Source organism: Pleurodeles waltl, chromosome 7 (assembly GCF_031143425.1).
Source record: "Pleurodeles waltl isolate 20211129_DDA chromosome 7, aPleWal1.hap1.20221129, whole genome shotgun sequence".
Classification (NCBI taxonomy): Eukaryota; Metazoa; Chordata; class Amphibia; order Caudata; family Salamandridae; genus Pleurodeles; species Pleurodeles waltl.
Window position 1 is genome coordinate 1,551,628,038 of NC_090446.1, and position 22,574 is coordinate 1,551,650,611.

Consider the following 22,574-nt stretch of genomic DNA (forward strand, 5'->3'; position numbering starts at 1 on the left):
TTAGCCAGGAGATAGAGGCAGGGTTTGTCAGTAAACAGGAGGTAGGGAGTGCCAGTAGATAGGGGCAGGGTTTGTCAGTAGGCAGGGGGTAGGGAGTGCCAGTAGATAGGGGCAGGGTTTGTCAGTAGGTAGGAGGTAGGGAGTGCCAGTAGATAGGGTCAGGGTTTGTCAGTAGGCAGGAGGTAGGGAGTGCCAGGAAATAGGGGCAGGGTTTGTCAGTAGACAGGAGGTAGGGAGTGCCAGGAGATAGGGTCAGGGTTTGTCAGTAGGCAGCAGGTAGGGAGTGCTAGTAGATAGAGGCAGGGTTTGTCAGTAGGCAGGAGGTAGGGAGTGCCAGGAGATACGGGCAGGGTTTGTCAGTAGGCAGGAATAAGGTAGGAGGCCAGGAGATACGGGCAGGGTTTGTCAGTAGGCAGGAGGTAGGGAGGAGGCCAGGAGATAGGGTCAGGGTTTGTCAGTAAACAGGAGGTAGGGAGTGCCAGTAGATAGGGGCAGGGTTTGTCAGTAAACAGGAGGTAGGGAGTGCCAGGAGATAGTGTCAGGGTTTGTCAGTAGGCAGGAGGTAGGGAGTGCCAGTAGAAAGGGTCAGGGTTTGTCAGTAGGCAGGAGGTAGGGAGTGCCAGTAGATAGAGGCAGGATTTGTCAGTAGGCAGGAGGTAGGGAGTGCCAGGAGATACGGGCAGGGTTTGTCAGTAGACAGGAGGTAGGGAGTATGCCAGGAGATAGGGGCAGGGTTTGTCAGTAGGCAGGAGGTAGGGAGTGCCAGGAGACAGAGGCAGGGTTTGTCAGTAGGCAGGAGGTAGGGAGTGCCAGGAGATAGGGTCAGGGTTTGTCAGTAGGCAGGAGGTAGGGAGGAGGCCAGGAGATAGGGGCAGAGTTTGTCAGTAGACAGGAGGTAGGAGGTTAGCCAGGAGATTGAGGCAGGGTTTGTCAGTAAACAGGAGGTAGGGAGTGCCAGTAGATAGAGGCAGGGTTTGTCAGTAGGCAGGAGGTAGGGAGTAGGCCAGTAGATAGGGGCAGGGTTTGTCAGTAGGCAGGAGGTAGGGAGTGCCAGTAGATAGGGTCAGGGTTTGTCAGTACGCAGGAGGTAGGGAGTACCAGTAGATAGAGGCAGGGTTTGTCAGTAGGCAGGAGGTAGAGAGTGCCAGTAGATAGAGGCAGGGTTTGTCAGTAGGCAGGAGGTAGGGAGTGCCAGGAGATACGGGCAGGGTTTGTCAGTAGGCAGGAGGTAGGGAGGAGGCCAGGAGATGGGGTCAGGGTTTGTCAGTAAACAGGAGGTAGGGAGTGCCAGTCGATAGGGGCAGGGTATATCAGTAGACAGGAGGTATGGACTGGGCAAGGAGATAGCGACAGGGTTTGTCAGTAGACAGGAGGTAGGGAGTGCCAGGAGATAGGGGCAGAGTTTGTCAGTAGGCAGGAGGTAGGGAGTTTCAGTAGATAGGGGCAGGGTTTGTCTGTAGGCAGGAGGTAGGGAGTGCCAGTAGATAGAGGCAGGGTTTGTCAGTAGGAAGGAGGTAGGGAGGAGGCCAGGAGATAGGGCAGGGTTTGTCAGTAAACAGGAGGTAGGGAGTGCCAGTAGATAGAGGCAGGGTTTGACTGTGGACAGGAGGTAGGGAGTGCCAGGAGATAGGGGCAGGGTTTGTCAGTAGGCAGGAGGTAGGGAGTGCCAGTAGATAGGGTCAGGGTTTGTCAGTAGGCAGGAGTTAGGGAGTGCCAGGAGATAGAGGCAGGGTTTGTCAGTAGGCAGGAGGTAGGGAGTGCCAGTAGATAGGGTCAGGGTTTGTCAGTAGGCAGGAGTTAGGGAGTGCCAGGAGATAGAGGCAGGGTTTGTCAGTAGGCAGGAGGTAGGGAGTGCCAGTAGATGGAGGCAGGGTTTGTCAGTAGACAGGATGTAGGGAGTGTCAGGAGATAGGGTCAGGGTTTGTCAGTAGACAGGAGGTCAGGAGTGCCAGTAGATAGAGCCAGGATTTGTCAGTAGACAGGAGGTAGGGAGTGCCAGGAGATAGGGGCAGGGTTTGTCAGTAGGCAGGAGGTAGGGAGTGCCAGGAGATACGGGCAGGGTTTGTCAGCAGACAGGAGGTAAGGAGTATGCCAGGAGATAGGGGCAGGGTTTGTCAGTAGGCAGGAGGTAGGGAGTGCCAGGAGATAGGTTCAGGGTTTGTCTGTAGGCAGGAGGTAGGGAGTGCCAGGAGATAGATGCAGGGTTTGTCAGTAGGCAGGAGGTAGGGAGGAGGCCAGGAGATAGGGGCAGGGTTTGTCAGTAGGCAGGAGGTAGGGAGTGCCAGGAGATAGGGGCAGGGTTTGTCAGTAGGCAGGAGGTAGGGAGTGCCAGGACATAGAGGCAGGGTTTGTCAGTAGACAGGGGTAGGGAGTGCCAGTAGATAGAGGCAGGGTTTGTCTGTGGACAGGAGGTAGGGAGTGCCAGGAGATAGGGTCAGGGTTTGTCAGTAGGCAGGAGGTAGTGAGTGCCAGGAGATAGGGGCAGGGTTTGTCAGTAGGCAGGAGGTAGGGAGTGCCAGTAGATAGGGTCAGGGTTTGTCAGTAGGCAGGAGGTAGGGAGTGCCAGTAGATAGGGTCAGGGTTTGTCAGTAGGCAGGAGGTAGGGAGTGCCAGTTGATAGGGTCAGGGTTTGTCAGTAGGCAGGAGGTAGGGAGTGCCAGGAGATAGAGGCAGGGTTTGTCAGTAGGCAGGAGGTAGGGAGTAGGCCAGTAGATAGGGGCAGGGTTTGTCAGTAGGCAGGAGGTAGGGAGTGCCAGTAGATAGGGTCAGGGTTTGTCAGTAGGCAGGAGGTAGGGAGTACCAGTAGATAGAGGCAGGGTTTGTCAGTAGGCAGGAGGTAGGGAGTGCCAGTAGATAGAGGCAGGGTTTGTCAGTAGGCAGGATGTAGGGAGTGCCAGGAGATACGGGCAGGGTTTGTCAGTAGGCAGGAGGTAGGGAGGAGGCCAGGAGATAGGGTCAGGGTTTGTCAGTAAACAGGAGGTAGGGAGTGCCAGTAGATAGGGGCAGGGTTTATCAGTAGACAGGAGGTATGGACTGGGCAAGGAGATAGCGGCAGGGTTTGTCAGTAGACAGGAGGTAGGGAGTGCCAGGAGATAGGGGCAGAGTTTGTCAGTAGGCAGGAGGTAGGGAGTGTCAGTAGATAGGGGCAGGGTTTGTCTGTAGGCCGGAGGTAGGGAGTGCTAGTAGATAGAGGCAGGGTTTGTCAGTAGGAAGGAGGTAGGGAGGAGGCCAGGAGATAGGGGCAGGGTTTGCCAGTAGACAGGAGGTAGGAGGTTAGCCAGGAGATAGAGGCAGGGTTTGTCAGTAAACAGGAGGTAGGGAGTGCCAGTAGATAGAGGCAGGGTTTGTCTGTGGACAGGAGGTAGGGAGTGCCAGGAGATAGGGGCAGGGTTTGTCAGTAAACAGGAGGTAGGGAGTGCCAGTAGATAGGGGCAGGGTTTGTCAGTAGGCAGGAGGTAGGGAGTGCCAGTAGATAGGGTCAGGGTTTGTCAGTAGGCAGGAGTTAGGGAGTGCCAGGAGATAGAGGCAGGGTTTGTCAGTAGGCAGGAGGTAGGGAGTGCCAGTAGATAGGGGCAGGGTTTGTCAGTAAACAGGAGGTAGGGAGTCCCAGTAGATAGGGGCAGGGTTTGTCAGTAGGCAGGAGGTAGGGAGTGCCAGTAGATAGGGGCAGGGTTTGTCAGTAAACAGGAGGTAGGGAGTGCCAGTAGATAGGGGCAGGGTTTGTCAGTAGGCAAGAGGTAGGGAGTGCCAGTAGATATGGTCAGGGTTTGTCAGTAGGCAGGAGTTAGGGAGTGCCAGGAGATAGAGGCAGGGTTTGTCAGTAGGCAGGAGGTAGGGAGTGCCAGTAGATGGAGGCAGGGTTTGTCAGTAGACAGGAGGTAGGGAGTGTCAGGAGATAGGGTCAGGGTTTGTCAGTAGACAGGAGGTTGGGAGTGCCAGTAGATAGAGGCAGGATTTGTCAGTAGACAGGAGGTAGGGAGTGCCAGGAGATAGGGGCAGGGTTTGTCAGTAGGCAGGAGGTAGGGAGTGCCAGGAGATACGGGCAGGGTTTATCAGTAGACAGGAGGTAGGGAGTATGCCAGGAGATAGGGGCAGGGTTTGTCAGTAGACAGGAGGTAGGGAGTGCCAGGAGACAGAGGCAGGGTTTGTCAGTAGGCAGGAGGTAGGGAGTGCCAGGAGATAGGGTCAGGGTTTGTCAGTAGGCAGGAGGTAGGGAGGAGGCCAGGAGATAGGGGCAGGGTTTGTCAGTAGACAGGAGGTAGGAGGTTAGCCAGGAGATAGAGGCAGGGTTTGTCAGTAAACAGGAGGTAAGGAGTACCAGTAGATAGAGGCAGGGTTTGTCAGTAAACAGGAGGTAGGGAGTGCCAGTAGATAGAGGCAGGGTTTGTCAGTAGGCAGGAGGTAGGGAGTAGGCAAGTAGATAGGGGCAGGGTTTGTCAGTAGGCAGGAGGTAGGGAGTGCCAGTAGATAGGGTCAGGGTTTGTCAGTAGGCAGGAGGTAGGGAGTGCCAGGAGATAGAGGCAGGGGTTGTCAGTAGGCAGGAGGTAGGGAGTAGGCCAGTAGATAGGGGCAGGGTTTGTCAGTAGGCAGGAGGTAGGGAGTGCCAGTAGATAGGGTCAGGGTTTGTCAGTAGGCAGGAGGTAGGGAGTACCAGTAGATAGAGGCAGGGTTTGTCAGTAGGCAGGAGGTAGGGAGTGCCAGTAGATAGAGGCAGGGTTTGGCAGTAGGCAGGAGGTAGGGAGTGCCAGGAGATACTGGCAGGGTTTGTCAGTAGGCAGGAGGTAGGGAGGAGGCCAGGAGATAGGGTCAGGGTTTGTCAGTAAACAGGAGGTAGGGAGTGCCAGTAGATAGGGTCAGGGTTTGTCAGTAGGCAGGAGTTAGGGAGTGCCAGGAGATAGAGGCAGGGTTTGTCAGTAGGCAGGAGGTAGGGAGTGCCAGTAGATAGGGTCAGGGTTCGTCAGTAGGCAGGCGGTAGGGAGTACCAGTAGATAGGGTCAGGGTTTGTCAGTAGGCAGGAGGTAGGGAGTGCCAGGAGATAGAGGCAGGGTTTGTCAGTAGGCAGGAGGTAGGGAGTAGGCCAGTAGATAGGGGCAGGGTTTGTCAGTAGGCAGGAGGTAGGGAGTGCCAGTAGATAGGGTCAGGGTTTGTCAGTAGGCAGGAGGTAGGGAGTGCCAGGAGATAGAGGCAGGGTTTGTCAGTAGGCAGGAGGTAGGGAGTAGGCCAGTAGATAGGGGCAGGGTTTGTCAGTAGGCAGGAGGTAGGGAGTGCCAGTAGATAGGGTCAGGGTTTGTCAGTAGGCAGGAGGTAGAGAGTACCAGTAGATAGGGTCAGGGTTTGTCAGTAGGCAGGAGGTAGGGAGTGCCAGGAGATAGAGGCAGGGTTTGTCAGTAGGCAGGAGGTAGGGAGTAGGCCAGTAGATAGGGGCAGGGTTTGTCAGTAGGCAGGAGGTAGGGAGTGCCAGTAGATAGGGTCAGGGTTTGTCAGTAGGCAGGAGGTAGGGAGTACCAGTAGATAGAGGCAGGGTTTGTCAGTAGGCAGGAGGTAGGGAGTGCCAGTAGATAGAGGCAGGGTTTGTCAGTAGGCAGGAGGTAGGGAGTGCCAGGAGATACAGGCAGGGTTTGTCAGTAGACAGGAGGTAGGGAGGAGGCCAGGAGATAGGGTCAGGGTTTGTCAGTAAACAGGAGGTAGGGAGTGCCAGTAGACAGGGGCAGGGTTTATCAGTAGACAGGAGGTATGGACTGGGCAAGGAGATAGCGGCAAGGTTTGTCAGTAGACAGGAGGTAGGGAGTGCCAGGAGATAGGGGCAGAGTTTGTCAGTAGGCAGGAGGTAGGGAGTGTCAGTAGATAGGGGCAGGGTTTGTCTGTAGGCAGGAGGTAGGGAGTGCCAGTAGATAGAGGCAGGGTTTGTCAGTAGGAAGGAGGTAGGGAGGAGTCTAGGAGATAGGGGCAGGGTTTGCCAGTAGACAGGAGGTAGGAGGTTAGCCAGGAGATAGAGGCAGGGTTTGTCAGTAAACAGGAGGTAGGGAGTGCCAGTAGATAGAGGCAGGGTTTGTCTGTGGACAGGAGGTAGGGAGTGCCAGGAGATAGGGGCAGGGTTCGTCAGTAAACAGGAGGTAGGGAGTGCCAGTAGATAGGGGCAGGGTTTGACAGTAGGCAGGAGGTAGGGAGTGCCAGTAGATAGGGTCAGGGTTTGTCAGTAGGCAGGAGTTAGGGAGTGCCAGGAGATAGAGGCAGGGTTTGTCAGTAGGCAGGAGGTAGGGAGTGCCAGTAGATGGAGGCAGGGTTTGTCAGTAGACAGGAGGTAGGGAGTGTCAGGAGATAGGGTCAGGGTTTGTCAGTAGACAGGAGGTCGGGAGTGCCAGTAGATAGAGGCAGGATTTGTCAGTAGACAGGAGGTCGGGAGTGCCAGGAGATAGGGGCAGGGTTTGTCAGTAAGCAGAAGGTAGGGAGTGCCAGGAGATACGGGCAGGGTTTGTCAGTAGACAGGAGGTAGGGAGTATGCCAGGAGATAGGGGCAGGGTTTGTCAGTAGGCAGGAGGTAGGGAGTGACAGGAGACAGAGGCAGGGTTTGTCAGTAGGCAGGAGGTAGGGAGTGCCAGGAGATAGGGTCAGGGTTTGTCAGTAGGCAGGAGGTATGGACTGGGCAAGGAGATAGCGGCAAGGTTTGTCAGTAGACAGGAGGTAGGGAGTGCCAGGAGATAGGGGCAGAGTTTGTCAGTAGGCATGAGGTAGGGAGTGTCAGTAGATAGGGGCAGGGTTTGTCTGTAGGCAGGAGGTAGGGAGTGCCAGTAGACAGAGGCAGGGTTTGTCAGTAGGAAGGAGGTAGGGAGTAGGCAAGTAGATAGGGGCATGGTTTGTCAGTAGGCAGGAGGTAGGGAGTGCCAGTAGATAGGGTCAGGGTTTGTCAGTAGGCAGGAGGTAGAGAGTACCAGTAGATAGGGTCAGGGTTTGTCAGTAGGCAGGAGGTAGGGAGTGCCAGGAGATAGAGGCAGGGTTTGTCAGTAGGCAGGAGGTAGGGAGTAGGCCAGTAGATAGGGGCAGGGTTTGTCAGTAGGCAGGAGGTAGGGAGTGCCAGTAGATAGGGTCAGGGTTTGTCAGTAGGCAGGAGGTAGGGAGTACCAGTAGATAGAGGCAGGGTTTGTCAGTAGGCAGGAGGTAGGGAGTGCCAGTAGATAGGGGCAGGGTTTGTCAGTAAACAGGAGGTAGGGAGTCCCAGTAGATAGGGGCAGGGTTTGTCAGTAGGCAGGAGGTAGGGAGTGCCAGTAGATAGGGGCAGGGTTTGTCAGTAAACAGGAGGTAGGGAGTGCCAGTAGATAGGGGCAGGGTTTGTCAGTAGGCAAGAGGTAGGGAGTGCCAGTAGATATGGTCAGGGTTTGTCAGTAGGCAGGAGTTAGGGAGTGCCAGGAGATAGAGGCAGGGTTTGTCAGTAGGCAGGAGGTAGGGAGTGCCAGTAGATGGAGGCAGGGTTTGTCAGTAGACAGGAGGTAGGGAGTGTCAGGAGATAGGGTCAGGGTTTGTCAGTAGACAGGAGGTTGGGAGTGCCAGTAGATAGAGGCAGGATTTGTCAGTAGACAGGAGGTAGGGAGTGCCAGGAGATAGGGGCAGGGTTTGTCAGTAGGCAGGAGGTAGGGAGTGCCAGGAGATACGGGCAGGGTTTGTCAGTAGACAGGAGGTAGGGAGTATGCCAGGAGATAGGGGCAGGGTTTGTCAGTAGACAGGAGGTAGGGAGTGCCAGGAGACAGAGGCAGGGTTTGTCAGTAGGCAGGAGGTAGGGAGTGCCAGGAGATAGGGTCAGGGTTTGTCAGTAGGCAGGAGGTAGGGAGGAGGCCAGGAGATAGGGGCAGGGTTTGTCAGTAGACAGGAGGTAGGAGGTTAGCCAGGAGATAGAGGCAGGGTTTGTCAGTAAACAGGAGGTAAGGAGTGCCAGTAGATAGAGGCAGGGTTTGTCAGTAAACAGGAGGTAGGGAGTGCCAGTAGATAGAGGCAGGGTTTGTCAGTAGGCAGGAGGTAGGGAGTAGGCAAGTAGATAGGGGCAGGGTTTGTCAGTAGGCAGGAGGTAGGGAGTGCCAGTAGATAGGGTCAGGGTTTGTCAGTAGGCAGGAGGTAGGGAGTGCCAGGAGATAGAGGCAGGGGTTGTCAGTAGGCAGGAGGTAGGGAGTAGGCCAGTAGATAGGGGCAGGGTTTGTCAGTAGGCAGGAGGTAGGGAGTGCCAGTAGATAGGGTCAGGGTTTGTCAGTAGGCAGGAGGTAGGGAGTACCAGTAGATAGAGGCAGGGTTTGTCAGTAGGCAGGAGGTAGGGAGTGCCAGTAGATAGAGGCAGGGTTTGGCAGTAGGCAGGAGGTAGGGAGTGCCAGGAGATACTGGCAGGGTTTGTCAGTAGGCAGGAGGTAGGGAGGAGGCCAGGAGATAGGGTCAGGGTTTGTCAGTAAACAGGAGGTAGGGAGTGCCAGTAGATAGGGGCAGGGTTTATCAGTAGACAGGAGGTATGGACTGGGCAAGGAGATAGCAGCAAGGTTTGTCAGTAGACAGGAGGTAGGGAGTGTCAGTAGATAGGGGCAGGGTTTGTCTGTAGGCAGGAGGTAGGCAGTGCCAGTAGATAGAGGCATGGTTTGTCAGTAGGAAGGAGGTAGGGAGGAGTCTAGGAGATAGGGGCAGGGTTTGCCAGTAGACAGGAGGTAGGAGGTTAGCCAGGAGATAGAGGCAGGGTTTGTAAGTAAACAGGAGGTAGGGAGTGCCAGTAGATAGAGGCAGGGTTTGTCTGTGGACAGGAGGTAGGGAGTGCCAGGAGATAGGGGCAGGGTTCGTCAGTAAACAGGAGGTAGGGAGTGCCAGTAGATAGGGGCAGGGTTTGACAGTAGGCAGGAGGTAGGGAGTGCCAATAGATAGGGTCAGGGTTTGTCAGTAGGCAGGAGTTAGGGAGTGCCAGGAGATAGAGGCAGGGTTTGTCAGTAGGCAGGAGGTAGGGAGTGCCAGTAGATGGAGGCAGGGTTTGTCAGTAGACAGGAGGTAGGGAGTGTCAGGAGATAGGGTCAGGGTTTGTCAGTAGACAGGAGGTCGGGAGTGCCAGTAGATAGAGGCAGGATTTGTCAGTAGACAGGAGGTCGGGAGTGCCAGGAGATAGGGGCAGGGTTTGTCAGTAAGCAGAAGGTAGGGAGTGCCAGGAGATACGGGCAGGGTTTGTCAGTAGACAGGAGGTAGGGAGTATGCCAGGAGATAGGGGCAGGGTTTGTCAGTAGGCAGGAGGTAGGGAGTGACAGGAGACAGAGGCAGGGTTTGTCAGTAGGCAGGAGGTAGGGAGTGCCAGGAGATAGTGTCAGGGTTTGTCAGTAGGCAGGAGGTATGGACTGGGCAAGGAGATAGCGGCAAGGTTTGTCAGTAGACAGGAGGTAGGGAGTGCCAGGAGATAGGGGCAGAGTTTGTCAGTAGGCATGAGGTAGGGAGTGTCAGTAGATAGGGGCAGGGTTTGTCTGTAGGCAGGAGGTAGGGAGTGCCAGTAGACAGAGGCAGGGTTTGTCAGTAGGAAGGAGGTAGGGAGTAGGCAAGTAGATAGGGGCAGGGTTTGTCAGTAGGCAGGAGTTAGGGAGTGCCAGTAGATAGGGTCAGGGTTTGTCAGTAGGCAGGAGTTAGGGAGTGCCAGGAGATAGAGGCAGGGTTTGTCAGTAGGCAGGAGGTAGGGAGTAGGCCAGTAGATAGGGGCAGGGTTTGTCAGTAGGCAGGAGGTAGGGAGTGCCAGTAGATAGGGTCAGGGTTCGTCAGTAGGCAGGAGGTAGGGAGTACCAGTAGATAGGGTCAGGGTTTGTCAGTAGGCAGGAGGTAGGGAGTGCCAGGAGATAGAGGCAGGGTTTGTCAGTAGGCAGGAGGTAGGGAGTAGGCCAGTAGATAGGGGCAGGGTTTGTCAGTAGGCAGGAGGTAGGGAGTGCCAGTAGATAGGGTCAGGGTTTGTCAGTAGGCAGGAGGTAGGGAGTGCCAGGAGATAGAGGCAGGGTTTGTCAGTAGGCAGGAGGTAGGGAGTAGGCCAGTAGATAGGGGCAGGGTTTGTCAGTAGGCAGGAGGTAGGGAGTGCCAGTAGATAGGGTCAGGGTTTGTCAGTAGGCAGGAGGTAGAGAGTACCAGTAGATAGGGTCAGGGTTTGTCAGTAGGCAGGAGGTAGGGAGTGCCAGGAGATAGAGGCAGGGTTTGTCAGTAGGCAGGAGGTAGGGAGTAGGCCAGTAGATAGGGGCAGGGTTTGTCAGTAGGCAGGAGGTAGGGAGTGCCAGTAGATAGGGTCAGGGTTTGTCAGTAGGCAGGAGGTAGGGAGTACCAGTAGATAGAGGCAGGGTTTGTCAGTAGGCAGGAGGTAGGGAGTGCCAGTAGATAGAGGCAGGGTTTGTCAGTAGGCAGGAGGTAGGGAGTGCCAGGAGATACAGGCAGGGTTTGTCAGTAGGCAGGAGGTAGGGAGGAGGCCAGGAGATAGGGTCAGGGTTTGTCAGTAAACAGGAGGTAGGGAGTGCCAGTAGACAGGGGCAGGGTTTATCAGTAGACAGGAGGTATGGACTGGGCAAGGAGATAGCGGCAAGGTTTGTCAGTAGACAGGAGGTAGGGAGTGCCAGGAGATAGGGGCAGAGTTTGTCAGTAGGCAGGAGGTAGGGAGTGTCAGTAGATAGGGGCAGGGTTTGTCTGTAGGCAGGAGGTAGGGAGTGCCAGTAGATAGAGGCAGGGTTTGTCAGTAGGAAGGAGGTAGGGAGGAGTCTAGGAGATAGGGGCAGGGTTTGCCGGTAGACAGGAGGTAGGAGGTTAGCCAGGAGATAGAGGCAGGGTTTGTCAGTAAACAGGAGGTAGGGAGTGCCAGTAGATAGAGGCAGGGTTTGTCTGTGGACAGGAGGTAGGGAGTGCCAGGAGATAGGGGCAGGGTTCGTCAGTAAACAGGAGGTAGGGAGTGCCAGTAGATAGGGGCAGGGTTTGACAGTAGGCAGGAGGTAGGGAGTGCCAGTAGATAGGGTCAGGGTTTGTCAGTAGGCAGGAGTTAGGGAGTGCCAGGAGATAGAGGCAGGGTTTGTCAGTAGGCAGGAGGTAGGGAGTGCCAGTAGATGGAGGCAGGGTTTGTCAGTAGACAGGAGGTAGGGAGTGTCAGGAGATAGGGTCAGGGTTTGTCAGTAGACAGGAGGTCGGGAGTGCCAGTAGATAGAGGCAGGATTTGTCAGTAGACAGGAGGTCGGGAGTGCCAGGAGATAGGGGCAGGGTTTGTCAGTAAGCAGAAGGTAGGGAGTGCCAGGAGATACGGGCAGGGTTTGTCAGTAGACAGGAGGTAGGGAGTATGCCAGGAGATAGGGGCAGGGTTTGTCAGTAGGCAGGAGGTAGGGAGTGACAGGAGACAGAGGCAGGGTTTGTCAGTAGGCAGGAGGTAGGGAGTGCCAGGAGATAGGGTCAGGGTTTGTCAGTAGGCAGGAGGTATGGACTGGGCAAGGAGATAGCGGCAAGGTTTGTCAGTAGACAGGAGGTAGGGAGTGCCAGGAGATAGGGGCAGAGTTTGTCAGTAGGCATGAGGTAGGGAGTGTCAGTAGATAGGGGCAGGGTTTGTCTGTAGGCAGGAGGTAGGGAGTGCCAGTAGACAGAGGCAGGGTTTGTCAGTAGGAAGGAGGTAGGGAGTAGGCAAGTAGATAGGGGCATGGTTTGTCAGTAGGCAGGAGGTAGGGAGTGCCAGTAGATAGGGTCAGGGTTTGTCAGTAGGCAGGAGGTAGAGAGTACCAGTAGATAGGGTCAGGGTTTGTCAGTAGGCAGGAGGTAGGGAGTGCCAGGAGATAGAGGCAGGGTTTGTCAGTAGGCAGGAGGTAGGGAGTAGGCCAGTAGATAGGGGCAGGGTTTGTCAGTAGGCAGGAGGTAGGGAGTGCCAGTAGATAGGGTCAGGGTTTGTCAGTAGGCAGGAGGTAGGGAGTACCAGTAGATAGAGGCAGGGTTTGTCAGTAGGCAGGAGGTAGGGAGTGCCAGTAGATAATGGCAGGGTTTGTCAGTAGGCAGGAGGTAGGGAGTGCCAGGAGATACAGGCAGGGTTTGTCAGTAGGCAGGAGGTAGGGAGGAGGCCAGGAGATAGGGTCAGGGTTTGTCAGTAAACAGGAGGTAGGGAGTGCCAGTAGACAGGGGCAGGGTTTATCAGTAGACAGGAGGTATGGACTGGGCAAGGAGATAGCGGCAAGGTTTGTCAGTAGACAGGAGGTAGGGAGTGCCAGGAGATAGGGGCAGAGTTTGTCAGTAGGCAGGAGGTAGGGAGTGTCAGTAGATAGGGGCAGGGTTTGTCTGTAGGCTGGAGGTAGGGAGTGCCAGTAGATAGAGGCAGGGTTTGTCAGTAGGAAGGAGGTAGGGAGGAGTCCAGGAGATAGGGGCAGGGTTTGCCAGTAGACAGGAGGTAGGAGGTTAGCCAGGAGATAGAGGCAGGGTTTGTCAGTAAACAGGAGGTAGGGAGTGCCAGTAGATAGAGGCAGTGTTTGTCTGTGGACAGGAGGTAGGGAGTGCCAGGAGATAGGGGCAGGGTTTGTCAGTAAACAGGAGGTAGGGAGTGCCAGTAGATAGGGGCAGGGTTTGTCAGTAGGCAGGAGGTAGGGAGTGCCAGTAGATAGGGTCAGGGTTTGTCAGTAGGCAGGAGTTAGGGAGTGCCAGGAGATAGAGGCAGGGTTTGTCAGTAGGCAGGAGGTAGGGAGTGCCAGTAGATGGAGGCAGGGTTTGTCAGTAGACAGGAGGTAGGGAGTGTCAGGAGATAGGGTCAGGGTTTGTCAGTAGACAGGAGGTCGGGAGTGCCAGTAGATAGAGGCAGGATTTGTCAGTAGACAGGAGGTAGGGAGTGCCAGGAGATAGGGGCAGGGTTTGTCAGTAGGCAGGAGGTAGGGAGTGCCAGGAGATACAGGCAGGGTTTGTCAGTAGACAGGAGGTAGGGAGTATGCCAGGAGATAGGGGCAGGGTTTGTCAGTAGGCAGGAGGTAGGGAGTGCCAGGAGACAGAGGCAGGGTTTGTCAGTAGGCAGGAGGTAGGGAGTGCCAGGGGATAGGGTCAGGGTTTGTCAGTAGGCAGGAGGTAGGGAGGAGGCCAGGAGATACGGTCAGGGTTTGTCAGTAAACAGGAGGTAGGGAGTGCCAGTAGATAGGGGCAGGGTTTATCAGTAGACAGGAGGTATGGACTGGGCAAGGAGATAGAGGCAGGGTTTGTCAGTAGACAGGATGTAGGGAGTGTCAGGAGATAGGGGCAGAGTTTGTCAGTAGGCAGGAGGTAGGGAGTGCCAGTAGATAGAGGCAGGGTTTGTCTGTGGACAGGAGGTAGGGAGTGCCAGGAGATAGGGGCAGGGATTGTCAGTAGGCAGGAGGTAGGGAGTGCCAGTAGATAGAGGCAGGGTTTGTTAGTAGACAGGAGGTAGGGAGTGCCAAGAGATAGATGCAGGGTTTGTCAGTAGCAAGGAGGTAGGGAGTGCCAGGAGATAGGGGCAGGGATTCTCAGTAGGCAGGAGGTAGGGAGTGCCAGTAGATAGAGGCAGGGTTTGTTAGTAGACAGGAGGTAGGGAGTGCCAAGAGATAGATGCAGGGTTTGTCAGTAGGCAGGAGGTAGGGAGTGCCAGTAGATAGGGTCAGGGTTTGTCAGTAGGCAGGAGGTAGTGAGTGCCAGGAGATAGGGGCAGGGTTTGTCAGTAGGCAGGAGGTAGGGAGTGCCAGTAGATAGGGTCAGGGTTTGTCAGTAGGCAGGAGGTAGGGAGTGCCAGTAGATAGGGGTAGGGTTTGTCAGTAGGCAGGAGGTAGGGAGTGCCAGTAGATAGGGTCAGGGTTTGTCAGTAGGCAGGAGGTAGGGAGTGCCAGGAGATAGGGTCAGGGTTTGTCAGTAAACAGGAGGTAGGGAGTGCCAGTAGATAGGGGCAGGGTTTGTCAGTAGGCAGGAGGTAGGGAGTGCCAGTAGATAGGGTCAGGGTTTGTCAGTAGGCAGGAGTTAGGGAGTGCCAGGAGATAGAGGCAGGGTTTGTCAGTAGGCAGGAGGTAGGGAGTGCCAGTAGATGGAGGCAGGGTTTGTCAGTAGACAGGAGGTAGGGAGTGTCAGGAGATAGGGTCAGGGTTTGTCAGTAGACAGGAGGTCGGGAGTGCCAGTAGATAGAGGCAGGATTTGTCAGTAGACAGGAGGTAGGGAGTGCCAGGAGATAGGGGCAGGGTTTGTCAGTAGGCAGGAGGTAGGGAGTGCCAGGAGATACGGGCAGGGTTTGTCAGTAGACAGGAGGTAGGGAGTATGCCAGGAGATAGGGGCAGGGTTTGTCAGTAGGCAGGAGGTAGGGAGTGCCAGGAGACAGAGGCAGGGTTTGTCAGTAGGCAGGAGGTAGGGAGTGCCAGGAGATAGGGTCAGGGTTTGTCAGTAGGCAGGAGGTAGGGAGGAGGCCAGGAGATACGGTCAGGGTTTGTCAGTAAACAGGAGGTAGGGAGTGCCAGTAGATAGGGGCAGGGTTTATCAGTAGACAGTAGGTATGGACTGGGCAAGGAGATAGAGGCAGGGTTTGTCAGTAGACAGGATGTAGGGAGTGCCAGGAGATAGGGGCAGAGTTTGTCAGTAGGCAGGAGCTAGGGAGCGCCAGTAGATAGAGGCAGGGTTTGTCTGTGGACAGGAGGTAGGGAGTGCCAGGAGATAGGGGCAGGGATTGTCAGTAGGCAGGAGGTAGGGAGTGCCAGTAGATAGAGGCAGGGTTTGTTAGTAGACAGGAGGTAGGGAGTGCCAAGAGATAGATGCAGGGTTTGTCAGTAGGCAGGGAGTAGGCCAGGAGATAGGGTCAGGGTTTGTCAGTAGACAGGAGGTAGGGAGTGCCAGGAGATAGGTTCAGGGTTTGTCTGTAGGCAGGAGGTAGGGAGTGCCAGGAGATAGATGCAGGGTTTGTCAGTAGGCAGGAGGTAGGGAGGAAGCCAGGAGATAGGGGCAGGGTTTGTCAGTAGGCAGGAGGTAGGGAGTGCCAGGAGATAGGGGCAGGGTTTGTCAGTAGGCAGGAGGTAGGGAGTGCCAGGACATAGAGGCAGGGTTTGTCAGTAGACAGGAGGTAGGGAGTGCCAGTAGATAGAGGCAGGGTTTGTCTGTGGACAGGAGGTAGGGAGTGCCAGGAGATAGGGGCAGGGTTTGTCAGTAGGCAGGAGGTAGGGAGTGCCAGTAGATAGGGTCAGGGTTTGTCAGTAGGCAGGAGGTAGTGAGTGCCAGGAGATAGGGGCAGGGTTTGTCAGTAGGCAGGAGGTAGGGAGTGCCAGTAGATAGGGTCAGGGTTTGTCAGTAGGCAGGATGTAGGGAGTGCCAGTAGATAGGGGTAGCGTTTGTCAGTAGGCAGGAGGTAGGGAGTGCCTGTAGATAGGGTCAGGGTTTGTCAGTAGGCAGGAGGTAGGGAGTGCCAGGAGATAGGGTCAGGGTTTGTCAGTAAACAGGAGGTAGGGAGTGCCAGTAGATAGGGGCAGGGTTTATCAGTAGACAGGAGGTATGGACTGGGCAAGGAGATAGAGGCAGGGTTTGTCAGTAGACAGGATGTAGGGAGTGCCAGGAGATATGGGCAGAGTTTGTCAGTAGGCAGGAGGTAGGGAGTGCCAGTAGATAGAGGCAGGGTTTGTCTGTGGACAGGAGGTAGGGAGTGCCAGGAGATAGGGGCAGGGATTGTCAGTAGGCAGGAGGTAGGGAGTGCCAGTAGATAGAGGCAGGGTTTGTTAGTAGACAGGAGGTAGGGAGTGCCAAGAGATAGATGCAGGGTTTGTCAGTAGGCAGGAGGTAGGGAGTAGGCCAGGAGATAGGGTCAGGGTTTGTCAGTAGACAGGAGGTAGGGAGTGCCAGGAGATAGGTTCAGGGTTTGTCTGTAGGCAGGAGGTAGGGAGTGCCAGGAGATAGATGCAGGGTTTGTCAGTAGGCAGGAGGTAGGGAGGAAGCCAGGAGATAGGGGCAGGGTTTGTCAGTAGGCAGGAGGTAGGGAGTGCCAGGAGATAGGGGCAGGGTTTGTCAGTAGGCAGGAGGTAGGGAGTGCCAGGACATAGAGCCAGGGTTTTTCAGTAGACAGGAGGTAGGGAGTGCCAGTAGATAGAGGCAGGGTTTGTCTGTGGACAGGAGGTAGGGAGTGCCAGGAGATAGGGGCAGGGTTTGTCAGTAGGCAGGAGGTAGGGAGTGCCAGTAGATAGGGTCAGGGTTTGTCAGTAGGCAGGAGGTAGTGAGTGCCAGGAGATAGGGGCAGGGTTTGTCAGTAGGCAGGAGGTAGGGAGTGCCAGTAGATAGGGTCAGGGTTTGTCAGTAGGCAGGAGGTAGGGTGTGCCAGTAGATAGGGGTAGGGTTTGTCAGTAGGCAGGAGGTAGGGAGTGCCAGTAGATAGGGTCAGGGTTTGTCAGTAGGCAGGAGGGAGGGAGTGCCAGGAGATAGAGGCAGGGTTTGTCAGTAGACAGGAGGTAGGGAGTGCCAGTAGATAGGGACAGGGTTTGTCAGTAGACAGGAGGTAGGGAGTGCCAGGAGATAGGGGCAGGGTTTCTCGGTAGACAGGAGGTAGGGAGTGCCAGGAGATAGGGTCAGGGTTTGTCAGTAGATAGGAGGTAGGGAGTGCCAGGAGATAGAGGCAGGGTTTGTCAGTAGACAGGAGGTAGGGAGTGCCAGTAGATGGAGGCAGGGTTTGTCAGTAGGCAGTAGGTAGGGAGTACCAGTAGATAGGGGCAGGGTTTGTCAGTAGGAAGGAGGTAGGGAGTACCAGTAGATAGGGGCAGGGTTTGTCAGTAGGCAGCAGGTAGGGAGTGCCAGTAGATAGGGGCAGGGTTTGTCAGTAGGCAGGAGGTAGGGAGTGCCAGTAGATGGAGGCAGGGTTTGTCAGTAGACAGGAGGTAGGGAGTGCCAGGAGATAGGGGCAGGGTTTGTCAGTAGGCAGCAGGTAGGGAGTGCCAGGAGATAGGGTCAGGGTTTGTCAGTAGGCATGAGGTAGGGAGTGCCAGGAGATACGGGCAGGGTTTGTCAGTAGACAGGAGGTAGGGAGTATGCCAGGAGATAGGGGCAGGGTTTGTCAGTAGGCAGGAGGTAGGGAGTACAAGTAGATAGAGGCAGGGTTTGTCAGTAGGCAGGAGGTAGGGAGTGCCAGTAGATAGAGGCAGCTTTTGTCAGTAGGCAGGAGGTAGGGAGTGCCAGGAGATACGGGCAGGGTTTGTCAGTAGGCAGGAGGTAGGGAGGAGGCCAGGAGATAGGGTCAGGATTTGTCAGTAAACAGGAGGTAGGGAGTGCCAGTAGATAGGGGCAGGGTTTATCAGTAGACAGGAGGTAGGGAGTGCCAGGAGATAGGGGCAGAGTTTGTCAGTAGGCAGGCGGTACTGAGTGCCAGTAGATAGAGGCAGGGTTTGTCTGTGGACAGGAGGTAGGGAGTGCCAGGATATAGGGGCAGGGTTTGTCAGTAGGCAGGAGGTAGGGAGTGCCAGTAGATAGATGCAGAGTTTGTCAGTATGCAGGAGGTAGGGAGTAGGCCAGTAGATAGGGTCAGGGTTTGTCAGTAGACAGGATGTAGGGAGTGCCAGGAGATAGGGTCAGGGTTTGCTGTAGGCAGGAGGTAGGGAGGGCCAGGACATAGATGCAGGGTTTGTCAGTAGGCAGGAGGTAGGAAGGAGGCCAGGAGATAGGGGCAGGGTTTGTCAGTAGGCAGGAGGTAGGGAGTGCCAGTAGATAGGGGCAGGGTTTGTCAGTAGGCAGGAGGTAGTGAGTGCCAGGAGATAGGGGCAGCGTTTGTCAGTAGGCAGGAGGTAGGGAGTGCCAGGAGATAGAGGCAGGGTTTGTCAGTAGACAGGAGGTAGGGAGTGCCAGGAGATAGGGTCAGGGTTTGTCAGTAGACAGGAGGTAGGGAGTGCCAGGAGATAGAGGCAGGGTTTGTCAGTAGGCAGGAGGTAGGGAGTAGATAGAGGCAGGGTTTGTCAGTAGGCAGGAGGTAGGGAGTGCCAGGAGATAGGGGCAGGGTTTGTCAGTAGGCAGGAGGTAGGGAGTGCCAGGAGAAAGGGGCAGGGTTTGTCAGTAGGCAGGAGGTAGGGAGTAGGCCAGTACATAGGGTCAGGGTTTGTCAGTAGGCAGGAGGTATGCAGTAGGCCAGTAGATAGGGTCAGGGTTTGTCAGTAGGCAGGAGGTAGGGAGTGCCAGGAGATATGGTCTGGGTTTGTCAGTAGGCAGGAGGTAGGGAGTGCCAGGAGATAGAGGCAGGGTTTGTCAGTAGGCAGGAGGTAGGGAGTGCCAGTAGATAGGGTCAGGGTTTGTCAGTAGGCAGGAGATAGGGAGTGCCAGTAGATAGGGTCAGGGTTTGTCAGTAGGGAGGAGGTAGGGAGTGCCAGTAGACAGAGGCAGGGTTTGTCAGTAAACAGGAGGTAGGGAGTGCCAGTAGATAGGGACAGGGTTTGTCAGTAAACAGGAGGTAGGGAGTGCCAGTAGATAGGGACAGGGTTTGTCAGTAGGCAGGAGGTAGGGAGGAGGCCGGGAGATAGGGGCAGGGTTTGTCAGTAGGCAGGAGGTAGGGAGTGTCAGTAGATAGAGGCAGGGTTTGTCAGTAGGCAGGAGGTAGGGAGTAGGCCAGGAGATAGGGGCAGAGTTTGTCAGTAGGCAGGAGGTAGGGAGTGCCAGTAGATAGAAGCAGGGTTTGTCAGTAGGCAGGAGGTAGGGAGTGCCAGGAGATAGGGTCAGGGTTTGTCAGTAGACAGGAGGTTGGGTGTGCCAGGAGATAGGGTCATGGTTTGTCAGTAGGCAGGAGGTATGGAGTGTCAGGAGATAGAGGGAGGGTTTGTCAGTAGGCAGGAGGTAGGGAGGAGGACAGGAGATACGGGCAGGGTTTGTCAGTAGGCAGGAGGTAGGGAGTGCCAGGAGCCAGAGGCAGGGTTTGTCAGTAGGCAGGAGGTAGGGAGTGGTCAAGGAGATAGTGGGTGGAGAGGTTTTCATTGCGCAAGATGGTAGAGTGTGGGCAGAGATGCCACTGGACAGAGTTTTACGTGGTCTAGAAAGTGAGAGAGAGAGAGACAGGTCCATCAGTGTGCCATGAGGTAATCGCAGATTTATTCGCAATGTATTGCAATACGATTGTCATAGTGACGGGGCTGGGATGATTCAGGTAATGACTGAAGAGCCTATAACTGTTCTAATAATCTAGGACTCTTGATGGGGGTGGGGGCAGTACACAGGATGTGTGTGGGCAGGACACAGGATGAGTAGGGGTAGGACACAGGATGAGTGGGGGCAGGACACAGGGTGTGTGGGGGCAGGACACAGCATGATTGGGGGCAGGACACAGGGTGGGGTGTGGGGGCAGGACACAGGATGAGTGGGGCAGGACACAGGATGAGTGGGGCAGGACACAGGGTGTGTGGGGGCAGGACACAGGATGAGTGGGGGCAGTACACAGGATGAGTGGGGCAGGACACAGGATGAGTGGGGCAGGACACAGGGTGTGTGGGGGCAGGACACAGGATGTGTGGGGGCAGGACACAGGATGAGTGGGGCAGGACACAGGATGAGTGGGGCAGGGCACAGGGTGTGTGGGGGCAGGACACAGGATGAGTGGGGGCAGGACACAGGGTGTGTGGGGGCAGGGCACAGGATGTGTAGAGGCAGGACACAGGATGTGTGGGGGCAGTACACAGGATGTGTGTGGGCAGGACACAGGGTGTGTGGGGGCAGGACACAGGGTGTGTGGGGGCAGGACACAGGGTGTGTGGGGCAGGACACAGGGTGAGTGGGGGCAGTACACAGGATGTGTGGGGGCAGGACACAGGGTGTGTGGGGGCAGGACACAGGGTGTGTGGGGGCAGGACAAAGATTTTGTGGGGCAGGACACAGACACAGGGTGTGTGGTGGTAGGACACAGGATTAGTGGGGCAGGACACAGGGTGAGTGGGGGCAGGACACAGGATGAGTGGGGGCAGGACACAGGATGTGTGGGGGTAGGACACAGGGTGTGTGGGGGCAGGACACAGGATGTGTGGGGGCAGGACACAGGATTAGTGGGGCAGGACACAGGATGTGTGGGGGCAGGACATGGGGTGTGTGGGGGCAGGACACAGTATGTGTGGGGGTAGGACAAGGGGTGTGTGGGGGCAGGACACAATGGAGCTTTGCTTAAGGGATGGAAAGCCAGGTGTGCATCTATGTATGGGGACAACAAGGCGATCAGGTGTTGAGTCAGGAATGGGGCCCTGCAGGATGACCAGGTTTGCATCAGTGTTTTTGCTGGGGCAGAACCAACAGATGTAACCATGAAAACCAACGATGCATGGCAAATTGTTAAGTATCAGAGCACCTGATTTTAAGGGAGCACAACAGGGATGCAATTATGCTTTGTGGATTTATGGGGGGAGCAGGACCACCAGGTATGAGTTTGTTTGTGGGCGGTGGGGGCAGGATACCCCAAACCTCTAAGTTCTTGCTCTGTACAGTGAGGATCTTTGCTCAGCTATGCTGTGCAGAAGGGAGTTGGTTGCTTGGTTTTTCATCTCCTGTTAGTGCGGTGAGCAGAGTGTTGTGGGTCCAAGTGTGTCACAGCCCTCACCTCAACCCTATAGATGTTGTGAATGCCATAGAACCCCAGGCAACAAAGAAAGTTTGTAAAACCCCAAAAAATCAAGCCGAAGCCTGACTGAATGCTGCCAACACAACTCAGTGAACAGGCAAAATCAAAAACACAACTGGGAGATTGGGCAGGACAGTGCAGAATAAACAGGCTGCTTTAATGCACAGATGTGAAAATGAAACTTATATACATGACAACATATGCCTTAATACAGTTAATCTGAAGCACCACTCTTAAACCTCCCCTCAACCCAAAGAACCCCCCACCAAATCATCTGTTCATGAGCACCCCCTTTTCATTCTATTCCCCATCTTTCCACCCATGACCCAAGCGTTGCGGGGTGAGCTCCATCTGTGAGTATCTCGACTGCAAGATGCGTGAGTCTTCTGCTTCTCTGGTGCCTGTCCTAGTGCGACCAGGGACCTCATAAGTATTTAGCCATGCAAGACATTGATCGTTTATCAGAAATAAACTATTTGTGCATTCCTTCATGGTCAGAGACAGGACATCCTAAATAAAGCGATGCATCAGTAGCCAGGGTTGGTGCCATGTACTGGAAGCAAGAGGCAGGAGAGGTGTTTGCAGATTTTGAGCCCTGGGAGGTTCTGCCCCGCTAACCTGCTCCTTTGCACCGGCAGTGCAGTACCCAGACCGGCTCCAGTGCCTTGAAGTGCCAGTCCTGAGTGAGCCCAACTGCAAGTCCTCGTACACAGGACAGATCACCCAAAACATGTTCTGTGCAGGCTACCTGGAGGGAGGGAAGGACTCTTGCCAGGTAAGAAAAGATGACAATGGTCTGCATATTGTACTAGTGCTAACCCTAACCACAATTCTAAACCTAACCATAATCCTAGATCAAGGCTTACCCTTGTGTTAACCCTAAAGTTATCCCTAAATGTCTAACCCTAAATCTAATCTTAAACCTAACATGAACCCTAACACCAATTCTAAACCTAAGCATTATCCTAGAACAAGGCTTACACTCAGGTTAATCCTAAAGTTATCCCCAAATGTATCACTAAATACAATCTCTATCCATAAATCTAACCCTAGCATTAACCCTGAAGCTAATCGTAACCCTAATTTAAACTCTAACCACAATTCTAAACCTAACCATAATCATAGATCAAGGCTTACCCTTGTGTTAACCTTAAAGTTATCCCTAAATGTATGGCTAAACACAAACTCTATCCCTAGGTCTAACCCTAAACGTAATCTTACTTCTAACATAAACATTAACCATAATACTAAACCTAACCATAATCCTAGAATAAGGCTTACCCTCCTCTGAACCCATAAGTTATCCCTAAATGTATCGCTAAATACAAACTCTATCCCTCTATCCCTAAAGTTTAACCCTAGCATTAACCCTAAATCTACTCTTAACCCTATAACCCTAACATAAACCCTAACCACAATTCCAAACCTAACCATAATTCTAGATCAAGAGTTACCCTTGTGTTAACCCTAAAGTAATCCCTAAATGTATCGCTAAATACACACTCTATCCCTAAATCTACCCCTAAATTTAATCTTAACCCTAACATAAACCCTAACCACAATAATAAAACCAACCATAATCCTAGCTCAAGGCTTACCCTATTGTTAACCCTAATGCCGTACCTAAATCTATCCCAAAACATAATGTGAACCCTAACTATATCCCTAAATCTAACACTGGCATTGACCCTAAACCTAATCTTAATCCTAACCTTAATGTAAACCATAACACCAAACACAGCCATAACCTTACCTCAAGAAGACTCAACTATAATGTTAACCCTAACCCTAACATTATCTTTAACTCTATCCATAACTGTAATGCTAACTCTCACCCTAACACTAATCCTAACATAAACCCAAAACCTAACCCTAACCTTAATCTAAACACGAACTCTAACATTAACTCTACCCCAGAGCTGTAATCTAAACCCCATGCCTAATGCAGCATTAAATCTCATTAAACCCTGTTATTTCTAACCCTGACTAAAACCCTAACACTAATGTTCACCCTAGCTCAAACTCTAACTCTAACCCAAAACCTAGCTGTGAATCTAACCTT

At 54.2% G+C, this 22,574-nt stretch overlaps 1 pseudogene; it reads left to right on the forward strand.

Moving 5' to 3' along the window:
* LOC138246696 (trypsin-like) overlaps positions 1-22,574 on the forward strand; it is a 56,364-nt pseudogene that overhangs the window by 28,322 nt on the left and 5,468 nt on the right.